Source organism: Schistocerca cancellata, chromosome 3 (genome assembly GCF_023864275.1).
Source record: "Schistocerca cancellata isolate TAMUIC-IGC-003103 chromosome 3, iqSchCanc2.1, whole genome shotgun sequence".
In the NCBI taxonomy this organism is placed as follows: domain Eukaryota; kingdom Metazoa; phylum Arthropoda; class Insecta; order Orthoptera; family Acrididae; genus Schistocerca; species Schistocerca cancellata.
In genome coordinates this window covers 58,487,629-58,509,554 of record NC_064628.1, presented here as the reverse complement: position 1 = coordinate 58,509,554, position 21,926 = coordinate 58,487,629, and the positions used below count along the sequence as shown (strand labels likewise).

The 21,926-nt window shown below is 47.5% G+C and overlaps 1 long non-coding RNA gene and 1 pseudogene across 1 annotated transcript in view; both read right to left on the bottom strand.

The window, feature by feature from the left end:
- Nucleotides 1-21,926, bottom strand: part of LOC126176959 (uncharacterized) — a 633,583-nt gene that overhangs the window by 294,504 nt on the left and 317,153 nt on the right. The gene's annotated exons all lie outside the window — the stretch shown is intronic.
- LOC126177274 (5S ribosomal RNA) lies at nucleotides 5,367-5,484 on the bottom strand (annotated as a pseudogene).

Here is a 21,926-nt window from a genome sequence, read left to right as displayed (position 1 = left end):
TTACACTATCAAATTTCTTTGTCAAAGATTTGATCAAAGATGTGATCAAATATTCCGTCAAATATATCTGACAAAGATCTTTGACGTAGCGCTAGAAGGGGTATTACATTGTCATCATATTTTTCGTCAAAGTTCAAGATGGCTGACAACAACAACTTGTTATTAACCGCAGCAGTTGCATGTACCACAATTGCACTGTGTGCGCACGCGGAAGAGAAGCGGGGGAAAAAAAGGAAACATACTTGGGTGAAGCAGTCGGTTTTACGACGACACGATAAAAGCATTCAACAAAACCTGTTACGTGAGCTTATAGTGGGGGGCGTCAAGTCCTACATCAATTACTTAAGAAGCGATGGGCATACATTTCTGTATGTGCTCAATGAAGTGTACCCTCATATCACAAAACACAATATTCACTTAAGAACTGCTACATCTGCAGAAGACAGGCTCACTGTAAGACTCCGATTCCTTGCTACAGCCGGCCGGAACGGCCGAGCGGTTCTAGGTGCTACAGTCTGGAACCGCGCGGCCGCTACGGTCGCAGGTTCGAATCCTGACTCGGGATGTGTGTGATGTCCTTAGGTTAGTTAGGTTTAAGTAGTTCTAAGTTCTAGGGGACTGATGATCTCAGAAGTGGAGTCCCATAGTGCTCAGAGACATTTGAACCATTTGAACCTTGCTACAGGAGACGGTTAGGTTAGGTTAGATCAGGTCTCCAATCTTTGTAATCTATTTTTGTATTCAGCATGCCTCACGTTGTAAAGCGCCTCATCAGCTTCATACATCTCTATTAATTTTGTAGTTGTCGGCACACACCAATTGTATTTACCGGTAATGTTTATAAAACCACTACAGACTATAGAACGCAACGATGCTAGCGCTCCATGTGGTAACATGTCACATTGCAGTGAACAGAAGACAAGCGACTTCTTTGATCAAATCTACAGCGAGGCCCTAAATTTGATCAAATATTGGACGAGATTTGACAAAGTTCCCTATTACACCATCAAATATCTTTGACAAAGATATTGGACAAAGATATTTGACAAAGAAATTTGATAGTGTAATACCGGCCTTACTCACTTCTGCGTTCCGTGTAGTATTAACGCGTACAGTGGAAATAGTCTCCGGGTTTTCTGCGCATTGTGTCGCAGAGGGACGATCAAAAAATTTCCGGTCGAAGGCCGTTCAGACCAGAATCGGTAACCCAGTCAGGGAAAATCACCTGTGGACTTCGAGACAATAATACCAAGGACGCACCAGGTTGAAGATATCCGTTAGGTAGAACACCACGTTGTGCTGGGCGACGAAGTGCCGTAATTGCCTCCTGCACATCCTCGTCTGACAGGAATCGTCGACCTTCAAGGCCGTTTCTAGGGGACCGAAGGCGTGATAGTCGCATGGGGAGACATCAGGACTATACGGGGGGTGTTCTAATGTCTCTCACCTTTCTTTCCAATTTATTGGCTTTCGGGACGTGCCCATTCACCAGTTCAATAGTCGAATTAGGACGATATGAACCTAAGGACAACACAATACGCAGTCCCCGAGCGGAGAAAATCTTCTACCGACGAGGAATTGAACCCAAGCCCCTTCACTTAGCACCGGCCGGGGTGGCCGAGCGGTTCTAGGTGCTACAGTCTGGAACCGCGCGACCGCTACGGTTGCAGGTTCGAATCCTGCCCCGGGTATGGATGTGTGTGATGTCCTTCGGTTACTTAGGTTTAAGTAGTTCTAAGTTCTAGGGGGCTGATGACCTCAGAAGTTAAGTCCCACAGTGCTCAGAGACATTTGAACCATTTGAACCTTCACTTAGCAATCGGCTGCGCTGACTGCGCACCTATCGAGGCGGAATGTGCCTCCCACTTCAGTTGGCGTAAATTCCGCATTACATCTGCCATGAGAGGACGAGCGTTACAACGAACAAGTAGCACCTCCTGTTCCACCTCCCGACAGCTGCCGTTTTCGACACACATTATAACATTACAGGTCGGGATCGATCTATGAAGTCTTGAATATCTTATTTGTATCTGTCAGTTCGTATGGAAAAATTGAGATTCCGGGCATTTCTTTGTATAGATTTGCGTGATTAAGTCCCGACGCTATGCAAAGCTGTCATTTACACTCCTGGAAATGGAAAAAAGAACAAATTGACACCGGTGTGTCAGACCCACCATACTTCCTCCGGACACTGCGAGAGGGCTGTACAAGCAATGATCACATGCACGGCACAGCGGACACACCAGGAACCGCGGTGTTGGCCGTCGAATGGCGCTAGCTGCGCAGCATTTGTGCACCGCCGCCGTCAATGTCAGCCAGTTTGCCGTGGCATACGGAGCTCCATTGCAGTCTTTAACACTGGTAGCATGCCGCGACAGCGTGGACGTGAACCGTATGTGCAGTTGACGGACTTTGAGCGAGAGCGTATAGTGGGCATGCGGGAGGCCGGGTGGACGTACCGCCGAATTGCTCAACACGTGGGGCGTGAGGTCTCCACAGTACATCGATGTTGTCGCCAGTGGTCGGCGGAAGGTGCACGTGCCCGTCGACCTAGGACCGGACCGCAGCGACGCACGGATGCACGCCAAGACCGTAGGATCCTACGCAGTGCCGTAGGGGACCGCACCGCCACTTCCCAGCAAATTAGGGACACTGTTGCTCCTGGGGTATCGGTGAGGACCATTCGCAACCGTCTCCATAAAGCTGGGCTACGGTCCCGCACACCGTTAGGCCGTCTTCCGCTCACGCCTCAACATCGTGCAGCCCGCCGGCCGCGGTGGTCTAGCGGTTCTGGCGCTGCAGTCCAGAACCGCGGGACTGCTACGGTCGCAGGTTCGAATCCTGCCTCGGGCATGGGTGTGTGTGATGTCCTTAGGTTAGTTAGGATTAAGTAGTTCTAAGTTCTAGGGGACTTATGACCTAAGATGTTGAGTCCCATAGTGCTCAGAGCCATTTAGCCATCGAGCAGCCCGCTTCCAGTGGTGTCGCGACAGGCGTGAATGGAGGGACGAATGGAGACGTGTCGTCTTCAGCGATGAGAGTCGCTTCTGCCTTGGTGCCAATTATGGTCGTATGCGTGTTTGGCGCCGTGCAGGTGAGCGCCACAATCAGGACTGCATACGACCGAGGCACACAGGGCCAACACCCGGCATCATGGTGTGGGGAGCTATCTCCTACACTGGCCGTACACCACTGGTGATCGTCGAGGGGACACTGAATAGTGCGCGGTACATCCAAACCGTCATCGAACCCATCGTTCTACCATTCCTAGACCGGCAAGGGAACTTGCTGTTCCAACAGGACAATGCACGTCCGCATGTATCCCGTGCCACCCAACGTGCTCTAGAAGGTGTAAATCAACTACCCTGGCCAGCAAGATCTCCGGATCTGTCCCCCATTGAGCATGTTTGGGACTGGATGAAGCGTCGTCTCACGCGGTCTGCACGTCCAGCACGAACGCTGGTCCCACTGAGGCGCCAGGTGGAAATGGCATGGCAAGCCGTTCCACAGGACTACATCCAGCATCTCTACGATCGTCTCCATGGGAGAATAGCAGCCTGCATTGCTTCGAAAGGTGGATATACACTGTACTAGTGCCGACATTGTGCATGCTCTGTTGCCTGTGTCTATGTGCTTGTGGTTCGGTCAGTGTGATCATGTGATGTATCTGACCCCAGGAATGTGTCAATAAAGTTTCCCCTTCCTGGGACAATGAATTCACGGTGTTCTTATTTCAATTTCCAGGAGTGTAGTTGCGTGCGCTTTGCCATCTGTTATGTTTTATTTTCCGATAGTAAATCATATTTTTTCTGATTACAATTGAAATATAATGACGATAAATGTTTGAGGTATTTGTAATAATAATTTAATAACTACGTACATGACGTGACGTCATTCTTTTACTCTTGTTAGAAAAAGAGTGTTAATTGTACGTTTATGAACGTGTCGGGATCAGTGATTACGATTCGAGAAATAATTGGTTTGACGAAGTTCACTTGCACACAGTGGCGTGGGGCGAATTATGACCTTGGAATTGACTGTAGATGTATGCAGGTCAGTTTCGTGACAGGCTAGTAAGCGTCGCGAGTGTGACGCGGTATCAAGACTGCTTTCGCGTCGCCGATGGTTTGCTTTAAACTCGCGAAAATACAATTTACGCGAATTCTTAACTATCGCCAAAGGGTAGAATATTTGATGGTTATCCCGCTGTTGATGGCCTATTGTGGAGGACGTAGGTTTGGATAGAGAGATCAGTTTCAAAATCCAATATAAATCCTGTTGATCGAAGTAGCCTAGCAACCCAAAAGCTCAGACGTGGTTATCGACGGAAACAGTGTACTATTTTTCGTGAACACGTTTACACTCTACATCGAGGTGTGAATCATTTGTGTGTGCGAAATAAACATTTGAAACCATTTGATTGAAAAAAAAGGAAAGATATAAAGAAGTTTATTCGTATATTTTGTTATTTCATGAACAGTGATATTTTCTTATAGTGGTGTAGAGGCAAATAATGCTGCATCGAAACCCACTATCTTTGTACTGTTAATTCTGGAATCAGGTGGTATCGTGGCCGTGTAGTCGTGTGTTGTCAACAACAAACTGGTAAACACAAACATAAACATTTCTCATGCTCTGATATCGAAGAGGAAAAGAAGAGACGACCACGACAGCATACACGCCTTACGATACAACATAACGACGTCACGGTATAACATGACACCTCATATACATTCTTCAGTCACTGATAAAGTCTGCCGGCGTTTGTCCTTCCTCAGCCAAAAAGAAAACAACAGGAAATTGGTTTTGATTGGACTCATTTGGTGATAACGTACTCATAGTTCTCTCATTTACCGCATGTACTGTGGTGTCACAGCCAGACACCACACTTGCTAGGTGGTAGCCTTTAAATCGGCCGCGGTCCGCTAGTATACGACGGACCCGCGTGTCGCCACTGTCAGTGATCGCAGACCGAGCGCCGCCACACGGCAGGTCTAGAGACACTTCCTAGCACTCGGCCCAGTTGTACAGCCAACTTTGCTAGCGATGGTTCACTGACAAATTACGCTCTCATTTGCCGAGACGATAGTTAGCATAGCCTTCAGCTACGTCATTTGCTACGACCTAGCAAGGCGCCATTACCAGTTACTATTGGCACTGGCTGGCACTCCGTCTTCAGGCCACAGGTGGCCCACCGGGACCATCCGACCGCCGTGTCATCCTCAGGGGAGGATGCGGATAGGACGGGCATGTGGTCAGCACACCGCTCTCCCGGTCGTTATGATGGTTTACTTTGACCGGAGCCGCTACTATTCGGTCGAGTAGCTCCTCAATTGGCATCACGAGGCTGAGTGCACCCCGAAAAATGGCAACAGCGTATGGCGGCCCGGATGGTCACCCATCCAAGTGCCGGCCACACCCAACAGCGCTTAACTTCGGTGATCTGACGGGAACCGGTGTATCCACTGCGGCAAGGCCGTTGCCTACCAGTTACTATTGATGCTGTAAAACATGTACCGTCAAGAGCGATGTTCACCTATTATGGATTAAAGTTAAGTATTCCAGCAGCTACGTACGTTTTTTTACTAGTCTCAATTCCTTTAACTGTTCCAGACCTCACGCCAGCCTGCGTGAGCTTAAACGCGTGCCTTTCGGCTTCCTCCTAGTGGATTGGCTGTCTTGCCAATCCACAACATGTACATCGAAAAGATACGAATACCACGCTAATCGCTTGCCTGTATGTCATTGCTTACATACGTTCAGAAATTCCCCTTAAAAGCTTCTAGGACTTGTAGACGAGAGTGAGTACATAATATTCTCAACACTAACCCATGCATTATAGACCGAAACCGGTAGTCTGATGACAAAAACTTGTGACCATAGACGTGAAGTACAGGAAATTTATTCTATATTCGGGTCACTGTTCAATTTGCGACCCTGTCGCAGCTTACAAAGCATTTGTTTGTGTGAACAACTTAAACATTAAGTGTTTCCATTGTTCCAAAACAAAGAAAGAACCCAACGCACTGTAAATACAGAATACGGGGTGTTCAAAAAGTCTCTCCGCAGTGCCGTTTGATTGTTAGTCGCGGGTGCCGTATGATTGTTCGCCTGCCTGGTTTACTTCCCTTCAAGTGGACTCTCCCAACGTTCCACTATTTCGTTTATCTCAGCCAGCGTCAGCAGTATTGTTGGTGTGTGTAGTTACGTGTTGACGTGTACGTTTAAGTTTAGTTCCTTTGTTTGTTTGTTTCGTTTCTGTCACTGTTGAAATGCTGACCATTGAATAACGTGTTTTTTTAGTCGAACAAATGTTCAAAGCTGTCGGTAAATACACAGTTTCAGTTTGTCAAACAATTAATTCAGTTTCTCCGCAGACAACACTTCCACATCGCGATACTGTGTGAGATTTGATTAAAAAATTTCGAAGTACGGGTTCAGTGACAGATGCACCGTGAAGTGGTCGTCCTAGCGCTTTGTCTGAGGATAGACTACTCGATATTTCCGATAAAATGTCCATGAGTCCGAACAAGTCAGTAAGAAAACTCGCCCAGGAAATCGATGTTATTGTCGGAACGGCCCACACAGCTGTAAGGGAAAAATTAGAACTTTTCCCATACAAAGTGACAGTCGTGCAAGAACTGAAAAATATTGATCATGGAGAGAGACTGCATTATTGTCAATGGTTCACAAATTTCGTTCAACAGAATAGAAGAGATATTCTTAATGAAACGTTTTTCACTGATAAGGCGTGGTTTCATTTACCTGGGTACATGAACTCGCAAAATTCTTGTATGTTTAGTACCGCAAATCCATTGTGTATTCATGAGGAACCACTTAATTCTGTGAAAATAGGAGTTTGGATTGGAATTTCTAGACGTCGTATTGTGGGTCACATATTTTTCAACGAAACTATAAACGCACAACGATACTTCAGTGATATTCTGTACCCATTCATAGGAGAACGGTTATTTTCAACAAGATTGTGCAACCGCGCATACAGCTCGCTTTTCAATGTCACTGCTTGCTGATGTTTTTGGTGATCGCATAATTTCAAAGGGACTTTGGCCTCCACGATCGCCTGACCTAACACCACCTGACATTTTCTTCTGGGGTGCAGTGAAAGCAGCTGTCTATAAAAACTGTCCAAAATCCATCGATGAACTGAAAACTGCAATATCCACTTTCACTACTACTCTTACAGAAGAAATGTTACAGCTTATGTTTGGAAACATGATTAGACGAATTGAATTGTGTATTCAACAACAGGGGGGACACCTTCAACATTCAATGTGAAAATTTGTAAGTAATAATGAATATTAAATAAATTAATAACTTGTATTTCACTGAGTTTCATTTCAGTATATTCACTGCGGCATCTAGCACACGCGGTTAACAATCATACGACACTGCGGAGAGACATTTTGAACACCCGGTGGTACTGATGCATTAGAACAGCGGCTCGATGTGCCAGCCACCAACTCTGTTACATTGTACCTACAAAGCATGTTCTGGTACACACTCTCCATCGCACCTGGTGTCTCTTCAATTTTTAATGCAGCGCCCAGAACTCGTGCCAGCATATTTTCTTCTGTCTCTACAGGAGTCTCGTAAATTAAATTCTGCATTTGGCCCAACAACTAGTAGTACACGTAATCCTGCCTACCATATTACATAACAGGACAAGCAACTCTCAGACTTTTCTCTTTCCCTCAGTAGCAGTGGACGCGTTATATATGTGAATTGAAATCGTCATAGAACGGAAACTGTACGTTTCTGGCATGAGTCTCAATTCAAAATACACTCCTGGAAATGGAAAACAGAACACATTGACACCGGTGTGTCAGACCCACCATACTTCCTCCGGACACTGCGAGAGGGCTGTACAAGCAATGATCACACGCACGGCACAGCGGACACACCAGGAACCGCGGTGTTGGCCGTCAAATGGCGCTAGCTGCGCAGCATTTGTGCACCGCCGCCGTCAGTGTCAGCCAGTTTGCCGTGGCATACGGAGCTCCATCGCAGTCTTTAACACTGGTAGCATGCCGCGACAGCGTGGACGTGAACCGTATGTGCAGTTGACGGACTTTGAGCGAGGGCGTATAGTGGGCATGCGGGAGGCCGGGTGGACGTACCGCCGAATTGCTCAACACGTGGGGCGTGAGGTCTCCACAGTACATCGATGTTGTCGCCAGTGGTCGGCGGAAGGTGCACGTGCCCGTCGACCTGGGACCGGACCGCAGCGACGCACGGATGCACGCCAAGACCGTAGGATCCTACGCAGTGCCGTAGGGGACCGCACCGCCACTTCCCAGCAAATTAGGGACACTGTTGCTCCTGGGGTATCGGCGAGGACCATTCGCAACCGTCTCCATGAAGCTGGGCTACGGTCCCGCACACCGTTAGGCCGTCTTCCGCTCACGCCCCAACATCGTGCAGCCCGCCTCCAGTGGTGTCGCGACAGGCGTGAATGGAGGGACGAATGGAGACGTGTCGTCTTCAGCGATGAGAGTCGCTTCTGCCTTGGTGCCAATGATGGTCGTATGCGTGTTTGGCGCCGTGCAGGTGAGCGCCACAATCAGGACTGCATACGACCGAGGCACACAGGGCCAACACCCGGCATCATGGTGTGGGGAGCGATCTCCTACACTGGCCGTACACCACTGGTGATCGTCGAGGGGACACTGAATAGTGCACGGTACATCCAAACCGTCATCGAACCCATCGTTCTACCATTCCTAGACCGGCAAGGGAACTTGCTGTTCCAACAGGACAATGCACGTCCGCATGTATCCCGTGCCACCCAACGTGCTCTAGAAGGTGTAAGTCAACTACTCTGGCCAGCAAGATCTCCGGATCTGTCCCCCATTGTGCATGTTTGGGACTGGATGAAGCGTCCTCTCACGCGGTCTGCACGTCCAGCACGAACGCTGGTCCAACTGAGGCGCCAGGTGGAAATGGCATGGCAAGCCGTTCCACAGGACTACATCCAGCATCTCTACGATCGTCTCCATGGGAGAATAGCAGCCTGCATTGCTGCGAAAGGTGGATATACACGGTACTAGTGCCGACATTGTGCATGCTCTGTTGCCTGTGTCTATGTGCCTGTGGTTCTGTCAGTGTGATCATGTGATGTATCTGACACCAGGAATGTGTCAATAAAGTTTGCCCTTCCTGGAACAATGAATTCACGGTGTTCTTATTTCAATTTCCAGGAGTGTACTATATACACACTCCTCTCTGCAAGTCCTAGAAGTCTGTACAGGGATTTCCTAACAACCTCCATACCCGAATTGGAGTTTGCTAAGTCGCGTACGCGCTATAGTAATGCCCTCAAACTGAAAATTTTTGATTGCTCCTTATGAAAGAAACTGTGTAGCAGGGTCGGTATAACCTTATGGTACAACCTTTGTGTGCTCCTTGTGACGCAGTTGGGTAGAGAGAGAGAGAGAGAGGAGACAGAGAGAGAGAGAGAGAGTAGGAACTCGCACCCGCCTGTTTGTTGTTCAGATTGCCAACCGACTATTGCTGGGCTTATTAATACCGGGCGTTCACAGGAAGCGACAATGAACGACCAATCGTACACACTCAACTACGAACTGGGCGATTCTTGTGCGGTCCACTACAAGTGGTCGCACAAGACTATCTGTCCACATCTGTGTTTCACATAACAGTGAACTGTGTGATGCGCGGATTCGATGAGTTATACAGTGAATTTTTTAAGTGGACGGTGAAGACTTACTGCACCTTTTGGACAGCCTGTGGACGGTGAAGACTTACTGCACTTTTTGGACAGCCTGTGCCTCATGAGGCTTTAGAAACAAACAGGTTAAAGAAGAAGTCGATAAAGCGTTGATCCAGTATTGGAAAATAAGAAGTCAATGGCAGATTTTCTGTACGTATACAGCAATTTGCAGAATGAACCTCCAAAAATTCTTCGATTGTTACAGGATTGCCCAGATTTGTTTTCCTACATTTCGAATGTTGTAAAGCCATCAAGCGCCAAAATGTCAGGTTTCAGGATGAATGTGGAATGTTTAACTACGACTCCCAGATAAATGACATTAAGGGGCTCCGGAACGCCCTATACTTGCAATGTTAAGAAAACGCTTATAAATTACATCTTTCCTCACAAAGTATTTGAGGTAGGAAGTTGAACTTTTTACAGATTATTTATTGGAATATGGGCTACAACATAACACAGGGATTTTACAAAATTTTAGTTCAGTTATTAAAGATGATTTTTTTCAATTGTAATGAAAATTCACAACATTTTTTTGCAATTTTTTATTTATATATTCAAAAATATACAGTTTTTTGGAAAAAGGCTGTGTTAAATTATGCAGAAGGTACTGTGTAACATTTACTGAAAGTTTGAAACAAATATGTTTGGAAGATCCTTAGAAAACATGTAATTAGTATGAGAAAATAAAAGTTTTGGGAATCGAGCGACAAAGATTGGATTAACTTTTTAGTGCATTCCAGGTCCATAGGATGGATTATCTTCATCCTCTGCAAACTCCTCCTCCAGCTTCCTCTTGTTCCTCCTCCTGTTTACTCTTGCTTGTATTTCTAGACTCTTTACAGCCCTGTCTGCAGCCCGAAGGCGTTCCTTGTCTAAAGCAAGCATCGCTCGTACCATGTTAGAACCTATCTTCATTCCCATATTTCTAAATACCTTGCACCTTACAATGTTGCCATAATTGAAAGTCGCAACAGCATCATACACACCAAAGTGAAGTGTTTCTATTCCAACAAATACAGTCTTGGGGATTCTCGACCATATAACACTATCTACACTTTCATTGGGGTTTTGAGTTTTTCCGTGAATGCACTTTTTCAACAGTTCAGGTGCTGCTAAGTCTCTGAAAATAGGTTAGCCACAACACATACTTTATCTGACATCACTAAAATGTACCTGATGAACACGGACGTTAATAATAACACCATTTGACAGCAGTTTAACAGCGCCACAGTGGGTCACGCCCATGTAGAACACATTTCAAAAAAAATTTAAAAATAGTTGTAGTCTTCGGAATTGAATAAATTATATATCTATTAAAAGGTAATAGTCTGCAGATTCTGAAAACGCAAAAAAGTAAAAATTGAACTTTTCATGATTTTGAGCCTTTCCGGAGCCCCTTAAATGTGTAAAAACATCAAGTGAGGATGAGAAGGTCCCATACTCCGAGGAGCGTAGGGGACGATGGGGGAGACCCGCACTGCCGTACTAGGCAAGGTCCTAGCGGAGGTGGTTTGCCATTGCTTTCCTCCGACCTTAATGGGGATGAATGATGATGATGAAGACGGCACAACAACACCGACTCATCTCGAGGCAGAAAAAATCCCTAACCTCGCCGGGAAACGAACCCGGGACCCTGTGCGAGGGAAGCGGGAACATTACCGCAAGACCACAAGGTGAAGCTATCACCTACTTGTAGCTTTATGTGAACATCACAGTGGCATGATCCTGTAACAGGTGGTACGTCATTGCCATCATTTTATATTTGCGCTGACTTACCCTGTCAGCTATTGAGTGGCGAGGGGGCGGGGGGGGGGGGGTGACCCTACAGTATAATATGGGTTCCGAATCGCGGTATAAACCGGTATTTTTCATATTAACTAACACCGCCCGAAATGAAAGAAATAATGGGCTATAGAGTAAAATCGTAGGTGTGGCTCTTCATCGAAACCGCAGACTTTTGGATTCTGAGTCTAGTAGTTGACCATTGTGCCACTTTGTTAAGAAAAAGATTTAAAATTTGACGTAGGGGCCATCATCGCATCCCATTATCAAAAGAACTGTCAGCCCGATACGAAAGAGAGTTGGTGGCAATTTGGAAGGCTGTGCAAAAACAGACATAATGTCTGATGGGATAACCGCAATCACTGGTTTTTCCAATGTTATTTATAATCCGTCTTGATTGCAAAAAATGTTTATTCACATGACCGGTTTCGGTGACGCGTCTGAAGTTTGCTGTGTATGGACGGGTTACTCCTGTAACCGAAATTGCAGATCTGAGGATGGTTCTAGAGGAACCGAAACGGGTCATGTGAATAAATATTTTTTTTGCAATCAAGAGGGATTATACATAACATTGGAAATTGGAAGGCAGTGAATACACTTCGAGCTGGTGTTGGATGTGTACTGAGACCACGCACATTCGCTAAATATAAATATATGTACTCGGAAGTTCATTCTCCTTGGTTTCAGTCAAGTACTTTAGTCTCGAGACTACTTCTTCCAGAATCTGAACACAATGCAAGATACATCATTGGAGCTGAAACTGATATTGCTCTGTAGCTCAAATCCGGTTTCCTGGACCAGGAGCTTTTTTATGAATCAATGCTGGTAACAACAAGCAGATCTGTGGTGTGTGAGATGTGAGTAATTGTTTTTTGATAGGTAAATATGATGTTGTTGAGCCAATTAAAACAGTTTTACAAGTGCAGGGATATATATATCGGATCAGCGTAAGTCGACGAATTGCTTCATGGTCGAATAGTAACTACATGTTCGCATCTTGGTGTTTTTAAGTGGTCGGTTGCATCCCATATAGTCAAAAATGGTTCAAATGGCTCTGAGCACTATGGGACTTAACTTCTGAGGTCATCAGTCGCCTAGAACTTAGAACTACTTAAACCTAACTAACCTAAGGACATCACACACATCAATGCCCGAGGCAGGATTCGAACCAGTCGCGCGGTTCCAGACTGTAGCGCCTAGAACCTCACGGCCACTCAGGCCGGCCCCATATAGTCGAAACACATTATATATCCGTATATAATATTTTTCTTTCACTGTTATTAGAATGTTGGACGGAGTGTTTAGAACAATCTTCCGCGTGTAACATCTGTCAGTGAAGTACAGCTATCTTTCTGAAGCAACGGGGGGAGAACTGCACAGAAGGCGTCTGGCTGTGTAGAGCAGCACAATCTGAACGTTTATCTCGCATTTCCTCTATTCGCTGCACGGTCTTCTGGCGAATGGAGTCCCAAAGAGGATTTCTCCAGATTATCGCCGTGAAAGGACTTGCATCCGAGTACCTAGCCCCCCGCCCCGAAGTTTGCCACTGCCTCCACTTTCCCTCTCTGTGCGATAATATCGCTCTCGCTGGTGCCCTCCCTGCTGCAGAGGTGAAGAGCTTAACGGTAATGCGCTTATGAAACTGCGGGTGGGAACTTCCCCAGATAAGAATTAGCGCCACGCGTCACTTGGTCTGCGCGGAATGCTTTGTTAGGCGATCTCGGCGCAGGCTGCGACTCTTGTCACATCACAGAACACGTAGCAGTTTGTCTACACCAAGGAACAAAACTCTCTTTAATGTGTCAATGAGCTTTCAGAACCAGCTCATTCATTCATTTCATTTCCGTGTCCAGTCACCATTTCCAGAAGGTATCAACTCCTATTGCCTTGTTGTTTCCCGCGATCAGGTCCTGTGTTGTGCAGCGTTGTTCAAGTTGGGGACAAATTAGCGGGTAGGCCGGGTCTTGTGTTGTTCCGCACTCACAGGATGTATCTCCATCAACTGGAAGAATGCCCCATTTTCGCATGTTGGTCTTGCAAAGAGGAGCGCGCACCCCAAGAGGATTGAGTGATCTCCAAATAGGGTAGGTCAAGTCATTTGCTGGAGCTACCTCTTCCTTTACAGGGATATCAGGTGGCAGCTTGCTCTTCCACCTGGTGTTGTGGTTAGACTCTGGTGTTCTCTCTAGTGGTTGAGACATGGCGATGAAGCTCTTTCTCGACTTCAATCGACGGACTACAGCCTGATTATCATGCATTGGATGTCGGGGATCATAAGTTTGCTTAGCCCCCTCTACATCAGCAGCAACAGCCCTTCTAATAGTGTGGAGAGCTATTCCAACAATCGGGTAGATTTTATCGACTGGAGATGGCTTCAAGCATCCCTGCAAGATTCGGACGGTCTCATTGATTTCAATATCAACATGTTTGGTGTGAGTGGATGCACTCCACACAGGTGAAGCATACTCTGCAGCGGGCACACACAAAGCAAGAGCCGAAATTCTCAGGATGGGAGGACTTGCTCCCCAGGCGGTGGATGTGAGCTTCCTCAAGATGTTATTCCGTGAACTAACTTTTATTTTGCAAAAACAGACATAATGTCTTATGGGATAACAGCAATCAGTGATTTTATAATGTTACTTAAAATCCGTCTTGATTGCAAATTTTTTTATTATTCATATGACCGGTTTCGGTTCATTCAGAACCATCTTCAGATCTGATATTTCAGTTACAGGAGTAACCCGTCCAAATTCAGCAACTTTCACATGCTACGTCACATCATGACGTCACATGCAAGATGTGACGTAGCATGTGAAAGTTGCTGGATTTGGACGGGTTACTCCTGTAACTGAAATATCAGATCTGAAGATGGTTCTGAATGAACCGAAACCGGTCATATGAATAATAAAAAAATTTGCAATCAAGACGGATTTTAAGTAACATTAACTAACTTTCTGCCTGGTGTTACGACAATGTTTCTTGAAGGACAGAGTTCGGTCAAGGTTAACATTCAGATGTGTTGAACAATGCTCCAGTCCAGAACGAGATTTTTACTCTGCAGCAGAGTGTGCGCTGATATGAAACTTCCTGGCAGGTTAAAACTGTGTGCCGGACCGAGACTCGAACTCGGGACCTCTGCCTTTCACGGGCAAGTTCTCTACCATGTGAGCTACCCATCCACGACTCACGCCCCGTCCTCACTGGCAGGAGTAAAGCTGTGAGGACGGGGTGTGAGTCGTGCTTGGGTAGCCCACATGGTAGAGCACTTGCCCGTGAAAGGCAGAGGTCCCGAGTTCAAGTCTCGGTCCGGCACACAGTTTTAATCTGCCAGGATGTTTCAATGCTCCAGTCGTTTACCACCTCATAAGAAACTATCAGTGACACATATTACTTCTTCGAAGCTGTCATTATTTTTTGACAGTGTAAGTTCAAAAGTGCGATAATGAGTGTCTTGGTTAACTGCAGCAGAGGTCACTAACGCACACATGTGCGATGGCACTCGAATCCGAGGTACACCGGTTTGAATCCTCGTGAAATTTCCAATGCCAGTATTTGGCCAATAGGGCGAGGAGAGGTGGTGGCTTACACTTCGTGATCACCAGTCTTTGCACCAGAGTCCTGTATTAAATTTCAACCGTTCCGCAGTGCCTCATGGAGTGCTGGTGATCCGTGTGTTCGATGAGAACGTTAATCTCGGTTGCCCCCTTCATCCTTCTTGAGAGGAACAGACTGGGGATCACGCAGAACACAATAGTGTCGCCCACCTTACACACACACACACTACAGTTGCCTATAATACACTCCTGGAAATGGAAAAAAGAACACATTGACACCGGTGTGTCAGACCCACCATACTTGCTCCGGACACTGCGAGAGGGCCGTACAAGCAATGATCACACGCACGGCACAGCGGACACACCAGGAACCGCGGTGTTGGTCGTCGAATGGCGCTAGCTGCGCAGCATTTGTGCACCGCCGCCGTCAGTGTCAGCCAGTTTGCCGTGGCATACGGAGCTCCATCGCAGTCTTTAACACTGGTAGCATGCCGCGACAGCGTGGACGTGAACCGTATGTGCAGTTGACGGACTTTGAGCGAGGGCGTATAGTGGGCATGCGGGAGGCCGGGTGGACGTACCGCCGAATTGCTCAACACGTGGGGCGTGAGGTCTCCACAGTACATCGATGTTGTCGCCAGTGGTCGGCGGAAGGTGCACGTGCCCGTCGACCTGGGACCGGACCGCAGCGACGCACGGATGCACGCCAAGACCGTAGGAACCTACGCAGTCCCGTAGGGGACCGCACCGCCACTTCCCAGCAAATTAGGGACACTGTTGCTCCTGGGGTATCGGCGAGGACCATTCGCAACCGTCTCCATGAAGCTGGGCTACGGTCCCGCACACCGTTAGGCCGTCTTCCGCTCACGCCCCAACATCGTGCAGCCCGCCTCCAGTGGTGTCGCGACAGGCGTGAATGGAGGGACGAATGGAGACGTGTCGTCTTCAGCGATGAGAGTCGCTTCTGCCTTGGTGCCAATGATGGTCGTATGCGTGTTTGGCGCCGTGCAGGTGAGCGCCACAATCAGGACTGCATACGACCGAGGCACACAGGGCCAACACCCGGCATCATGGTGTGGGGAGCGATCTCCTACACTGGCCGTACACCACTGGTGATCGTTGAGGGGACACTGAATAGTGCACGGTACATCCAAACCGTCATCGAACCCATCGTTCTACCATTCCTAGACCGGCAAGGGAACTTGCTGTTCCAACAGGACAATCCACGTACGCATGTATCCCGTGCCACCCAACGTGCTCTAGAAGGTGTAAGTCAACTACCCTGGCCAGCAAGATCTCCGGATCTGTCCCCCATTGAGCATGTTTGGGACTGGATGAAGCGTCGTCTCACACGGTCTGCACGTCCAGCACGAACGCTGGTCCAACTGAGACGCCAGGTGGAAATGGCATGGCAAGCCGTTCCACAGGACTACATCCAGCATCTCTACGATCGTCTCCATGGGAGAATAGCAGCCTGCATTGCTGCGAAAGGTGGATATACACGGTACTAGTGCCGACATTGTGCATGCTCTGTTGCCTGTGTCTATGTGCCTGTGGTTCTGTCAGTGTGATCATGTGATGTATCTGACCCCAGGAATGTGTCAATAAAGTTTCCCCTTCCTGGGACAATGAATTAACGGTGTTCTTATTTCAATTTCCAGGAGTGTATAAAAATATACACTGATCATCTAGAACATTATGACCGGCGATCTACTACCGATATGAGCCCGTCCGGGCGATTGCAGCGTCACCTGGTGGGGAATACCTGCTAGTGAGACAAACACATAGTGCATCCAGTATCAGTGAGCGTGCTGTCCGTGTGTATAATGGAGAAGGCGTGCGATCTATCTGAGTTTGACCGAGGACAGATTGTGATGGCCCGCGAGGCTCGGCACGAGCATTTCGGAAACTCCACGTCATGCCGAGTGCTCGAGGGGTGCTGTGGTGAGTGTCTTCAACACGTGGCGAACCCAAGGGGAAACCACGTCCAGACGTTGCAGACTTGGGTGGTCACACCTCATTACACATGTCGCACGTCGTAGGCTGGGCATACTGGTAAAACAGGTCAGGTGGCGAACTGTGGCTGAACTAACATCAGACTTTAATCCTGGGGAAAGAACAAATGTGGTTCAAATGGCTCTGAGCACTATGGGACTCAACATCTTAGGTCATAAGTCCCCTAGAACTTAGAACTACTGAAACCTAACTAACCTAAGGACATCACACACACCCATAACAAATGTGTCTGACCACACAATGCAACCAACACTCCGAACGATGGGCCTCCGCAGACGACGACCCTCGCATGTGCCTCTGCTAACACCACGACATCTGCAGCTATAGTCTGTCTGTAAACTCAAGAGCGAGCACTGCCTTTGGTGGGGGAAGCGGCCTTTCCCATAAGAACCCTGCCACTGGCCTACAGGGGCACCCAAAATCAGTTGCCCGTTACCTGCCTAGCGGTGTAGATAAGCGAGCAGTGATACATGTCGTTCTGTTCGTGGGATCATAATTGCCAGTGTCAGACAGTTAATTTTGTATGCTTACTGATATACTTCGGTATCCGGAAGTGATGCATAATCGCCCTGCATTGCAAGAAAATGTGCAGAATATGGGGAAGAGGAGGTATTTATGGAGTAACGAGCGTTCGGTTGTCTGTAATGTTACAACATCATGTGTTAAAGAGGCGGCACAAAAGAACTGTGGGCTAATATTACCAGTCTTAATCAGAGGGCTGCAATTTATGCAAACGTCAGCCTCGCCACAATAGGACGCATAAGGAAGAAACGCGAAAATAAACCGCGTGGTTTACTGGAACCGCCACGAAGGAAAACTGATAATTTTGGGAGGAAACTCTTCGTTATAGGCAGTTTCACAAAATCGGTCATTCGACAAACGATGGAGGACTTTCACATAAACCAAAAAATAATGACGACATTATGGACATTGCTTACTGCCGTAAAAAAAAAATCTGTTTTCTTTGGCAGAAAGATGTTTTACGTAAGACAGCGTAAAATGGGATTTACCTGGAAATTTCAGCTTTTAATAGAAACATAAAGTAAGAACAAGGCTTAAATTCTACACGTTGATTGCACCATACGGGGTTCGTTTTGCGCATAGCAGTAGAGGGTACATACACTCCTGGAAATGGAAAAAAGAACACATTGAAACCTGTGTGTCAGACCCACCATACTTGCTCCGGACACTGCGAGAGGGCTGTACAAGCAATGATCACACGCACGGCACAGCGGACACACCAGGAACCGCGGTGTTGGCCGTCGAATGGCGCTAGCTGCGCAGCATTTGTGCACCGCCGCCGTCAGTGTCAGCCAGTTTGCCGTGGCATACGGAGCTCCATCGCAGTCTTTAACACTGGTAGCATGCCGCGACAGCGTGGACGTGAACCGTATGTGCAGTTGACGGACTTTGAGCGAGGGCGTATAGTGGGCATGCGGGAGGCCGGGTGGACGTACCGCCGAATTGCTCAACACGTGGGGCGTGAGGTCTCCACAGTACATCGATGTTGTCGCCAGTGGTCGGCGGAAGGTGCACGTGCCCGTCGACCTGGGACCGGACCGCAGCGACGCACGGATGCACGCCAAGACCGTAGGATCCTACGCAGTGCCGTAGGGGACCGCACCGCCACTTCCCAGCAAATTAGGGACACTGTTGCTCCTGGGGTATCGGCGAGGACCATTCGCAACCGTCTCCACGAAGCTGGGCTACGGTCCCGCACACCGTTAGGCCGTCTTCCGCTCACGCTCCAACATCGTGCAGCCCGCCTCCAGTGGTGTCGCGACAGGCGTGAATGGAGGGACGAATGGAGACGTGTCGTCTTCAGCGATGAGAGTCGCTTCTGCCTTGGTGCCAATGATGGTCGTATGCGTGTTTGGCGCCGTGCAGGTGAGCGCCACAATCAGGACTGCATACGACCGAGGCACACAGGGCCAACGCCCGGCATCATGGTGTGGGGAGCGATCTCCTACACTGGCCGTACACCACTGGTGATCGTCGAGGGGACACTGAATAGTGCACGGTACATCCAAACCGTCATCGAACCCATCGTTCTACCATTCCTAGACCGGCAAGGGAACTTGCTGTTCCAACAGGACAATGCACGTCCGCATGTATCCCGTGCCACCCAACGTGCTCTAGAAGGTGTAAGTCAACTACCCTGGCCAGCAAGATCTCCGGATCTGTCCCCCATTGAGCATGTTTGGGACTGGATGAAACGTCGTCTCACGCGGTCTGCACGTCCAGCACGAACGCTGGTCCAACTGAGGCGCCAGGTGGAAATGGCATGGCAAGCGGTTCCACAGGACTACATCCAGCATCTCTACGATCGTCTCCATGGGAGAATAGCAGCCTGCATTGCTGCGAAAGGTGGATATACACTGTACTAGTGCCGACATTGTGCATGCTCTGTTGCCTGTGTCTATGTGCCTGTGGTTCTGTCAGTGTGATCATGTGATGTATCTGACCCCAGGAATGTGTCAATAAAGGTTCCTCTTCCTGGGACAATGAATTCACGGTGTTGTTATTTCAATTTCCAGGAGTGTATAAAAATATACACTGATCATCTAGAACATTATGACCGGCGATCTACTACCGATATGAGTCCGTCCGGGCGATTGCAGCGTCACCTGGTGGGAAATACCTGCTAGTGAGACAAACACATGGTGCATCCAGTATCAGTGAGCGTGCTGTCCATGTGTATAATGGAGAAGGGTTGCGGTCTATCTGAGTTTGACCGAGGACAGGTTGTGATGGCCTGGGAGGCTCGGCACGAGCATTTCGGAAACTCCACGACATGCCGAGTGCTCGAGGGGTGCTGTGGTGAGTGTCTTCAATACGTGGCGAACCCAAGGGGAAACCACGTCCAGACGTTGCAGACTTGGGTGGTCACATCTCATTACATACGTCGCACGTCGTAGGCTGAGCATGCTGGTAAAACAGGTCGGGTGGCGAACTGTGGCTGAACTAACATCAGACTTTAATCCTGGGGAAAGAACAATTGTGTCTGACCACACAATGCAACCAACACTCCAAACGATGGGCCTCCGCACACGACGACCCTCGCATGTGACTCTGTTAACACCACGGCATCTGCAGCTACGACGGAGCTGGGCAGGTGACTATCGGCACTGGACGTTGGCGCAGTGGCAGGGCGGTGCATGGTCTAATGAATCCCGAAACCTGCTTCATCATGCTGATGGGAGGGAACGGATCTGTCGTCTTTCAGCTTCTTGACACCTGTATTGCGAGAGGGAGACAAGCTGGTGGCAGTTACGTTATGCTCTGGGGAACATGCACGTGGGTATCCACTGTTCCAGCGGAGTTTCTGCAAGGCACCGTTACGGCCATGGTGTAACAACACTAACGTTATCCTACTGTATATGTAATAAATTTTTGTCTTCTGAATTTCGATAAATTAGTATAATCGATATTCTGGTTTCATTTCTTTTTTGTTTCATGACATTATGTTGAAAAAGCTATAAACAAATTTCGATGTAAATTTTAATATTTATGTCAAATTTCAAGTAATGTTGTAATCGAAGGGAAGTGTACCTAATGTTGAAACTATTGTAAGATGTGAAAGTTGTATTTGTACGCCTGGTCCATATGTAGGCAATGTATTAGACTATGTGGAATGTAAAACCTTTGGTGAATACCCTGTCTGTAGGGGAGCGGTAAAAGGTGGAGGCAGGCGAGCGCGGGAAAATGCACACGGGCGCGGTACGATATGACGGGCTCAGCAGTAGTAGCCAGAGTTGGGCATCGATCTGAGAAACACGTGCTGGATCGAGGAGGCTCTCCTGGAAAAAGTGGTTTCGTTGAGCCTCGGATGCGCTGTTTCCGACGTCTGTACAGCATGACAATATTCCATATGCACTAAATGGAAAAGCATTGCGACGCCGTGAAGAAGTAAAGTGCCGAGATTTCGTGAGCCATTGCTGTAATTGCACGTGTGCTTTGTGCCTCGCCGTCCCGCCACCTGCCGACCGCCTCATCGATACGAACAGGTTGAAACTTTCGGTACTGTATTCGTGTGGACCAGTGTCACTTTTGCTACATACTGTTCAATAATAACTTAAATTTTACCAGAACTGTCCTATCAATTAATTATCCTCACAACTAACCTAGACAGGGTCCTTTCCACATGTTGTGCAATCCGAGTATCCCAAGATGAAGATTTAAGGTTTATGTTAATAATAATTACCTGCAGACCTGTCTATGTTAGAATGATGTTTAAAGAACTTTGTTGTTAATGAAATACTGGACGAATAATATAGGTCCGACCAAGTTGGAAGATAATATTGAAATTGGTTTAGTAATGAAGTTTATTTAAATTGAGACAAAAATAACGGTAGTTAAATGAGCAGGAAATAAGACAAAAAGAGTGGTAAATCATACATTGGAAATCTAGAATGCTTAAGGCTCTCAATGATCAAACTTTCACTACAGTGATCGTAACAGTTTCAGGGTCTCCCCCCCCCCCCTTCTCCTTTCTTTCTTTTCTATTCATTTGAATCCTGAAGTGTGCTGAACTGCTTTGACCAGCAAAGTTAAAGGTCAATATAAAACCTAAATTTATCAGTGTTTTACCCTTCTTAAAATTGACTTTGTAGGTGTGTTTCAAAAGTGCTATTTCTAGGGTAACCTATGCCCGATTTCAGTCGGATCAAAAGACAAAACGCAGGTTGTAGTAAACATTATAGTGTATTGTTGTGTATTTATGGTGTGTCCATATTAGAACAGAAAGTGAGATTCTTAGTTCAGTAGATTTTTCTGGTTCTAAAATTTACCATATAATGCAGTATTACTACGTGTTGTTATGCTTG